Source organism: Etheostoma spectabile, chromosome 8, assembly GCF_008692095.1.
Source record: "Etheostoma spectabile isolate EspeVRDwgs_2016 chromosome 8, UIUC_Espe_1.0, whole genome shotgun sequence".
NCBI lineage: Eukaryota > Metazoa > Chordata > Actinopteri > Perciformes > Percidae > Etheostoma > Etheostoma spectabile.
In genome coordinates, this window is record NC_045740.1 from 3,230,328 (window position 1) to 3,232,344 (window position 2,017).

General features: G+C 37.4%; 1 protein-coding gene across 2 annotated transcripts in view; it reads left to right on the forward strand.

Annotated features, from left to right (window-relative positions):
- The window catches only part of nell2a (neural EGFL like 2a), an 85,997-nt gene that overhangs the window by 76,012 nt on the left and 7,968 nt on the right, over positions 1–2,017 (forward strand). The gene's annotated exons all lie outside the window — the stretch shown is intronic.

Below are 2,017 nucleotides of genomic sequence, written 5' to 3' on the forward strand. Positions count from 1 at the left end.
TCTTTTCTTGGCTTCTTTATGCACATTAATACATATACAATAATTTAAATTTTTACCTGGGGTGCCCAAACTTTCAAGCACCACTGTATATTACCGCTAAGTAAATTGTTGTGGTGCATTCTTGTTTCATTTAGTATATTTGTCTATCTAAACAATGGGTGATGAGTTGCTGGTGGGAGGTATAAGGGGTCACTCGTAGTGATGAACCCAGAAGGAAATATTACCAACTTTGCGGTCACTGTGGCACTTAACAGCTAAAGAGCAGTTATTTCTATTAGGAGTTGGTGGACACCAAAACGGAGCTCAAAAGAGGCTGAATATTGGACTTCAACAGATCACCAGAAACATGACTCAAAACACAAGTTGATAAAGTTGATATAATGTCATTGTTGTTGTTATAGCATGTTTCTGCTGCTCCCAAATAGCCAAAAACAAACAAACAGTTATTGCAAGTTTAAGTTAAATAATAAGAAGTCAAGATAGGGCTTGTCATACATCAAAAACTCAGCTCTGGTCTAACTTAAAACTTCCATTGAAACCTTTCTGCAATGTGTCTTTTATGTGTACTTGCTTGTCTTGTACATTGATTTTGTTAAGTTGCAAATAGCTGGTGACCATGCAGTGAAGTCCTTTATTTCCAAAAGATTAACTTCTGCCCAAATTGAAGACCCTGTGCACACCCCCTCTCCTTTGTTAAAGAAACAAGGACTTGTGTAGCCATGGAAAGGGACTAAAAGTGAGTGCCAACTGCCGATGGAAACACTGGTAGCATAAACCCTGATGTGACAGTGCTGTTGACAATGACCGTGATGCTCTTGTGATGAGTAATTTCATTAAAGTGAATGAGCTATATGTAGTAATTTTAAAGGTCTACCAGAGTGACTCAGGCTTCTGATGTAGTTGCTTTGAGTGATTTCTGACACCCCAGTGACAAGGCATCTGGGAACACTTCGTCCGTAAAACTCATTTGATCATCCTAAACACATTTTCTCTCAAACATTATCAGGTCATGGACCAGTCATACTTTGCATTTCAGTGTTTCACTCAACCTAATACCATGTGTCTGGCAGTAGTGGAAGGTGATTATAGTGGATTAGTGTCGGTAGTGAATGATGAAGCAGCAAATTATTCATTTGATTACAAAGGACCAGGGCAGAAATGGCTTCTTAATTAAATGAGTCATATTAATTGATTTGAGAGATTGAAGAGCTGCCTGTCAAAATGAGTTGTATTGAGCGATAGAAGAAGCAGAGGAGTAAACATGTTATTGTTTTGGAGTGAGACGGACACAGCTGGATATTAGAGGGAGAGCTGTGACTAACTGATGGGGGAAACCAAGGTCAAAAATCACAGAGAAGATAAGACTGGGATGTGCTTAGACTGAGGTCTTGCAATATGCAAATAGTTCTTATCGCACCAGATGGGTGGGGTTTACCGCATGAATGCATCTGTCAGTGGGGAAGATAATCTCTAAAACAAATCAAAAATTACATTTAAAAATAAATTTTATTTAATTGGTGGAAACTCCAGGTATCCCAGAATGGACTAGGTGGCCCAGAATCCTAAATGAGGTGAAAAATAAAGATAAACTATGCAGAACTGAAATAATTATTTGGGCGTTGAAGAAGCTGCAGGTTTAAATGTCATTTTTATCTGTCATGCATTTAGTACATTTTTGTTTTCATTAATATTCATTTTGATATACAAAACTATAACAGGCTAACAACAAAAAGATAAAACAAAGTATGTCACAAATTCAGAATTAAACAATAATGACATCATCATAATTAACATTGCAAATAAGAATCCTAAGACTGGGATTCTAGAGGTTAAGGCAGCAACTATGAACAGCAACGTGCCTGGTTCATATTTCACGTCATTACCCATCTCTCTCCTCTCATCTCTTCTTTTGAAGACCTAATAAAGGCATAAAAATAGCTGAAAACAAATTAAAGGATCATATTTACCTTTAAGCTGCTGAAGTCTCTAGGGGTGTGTGTGTGTGTGTGTGTGTGTG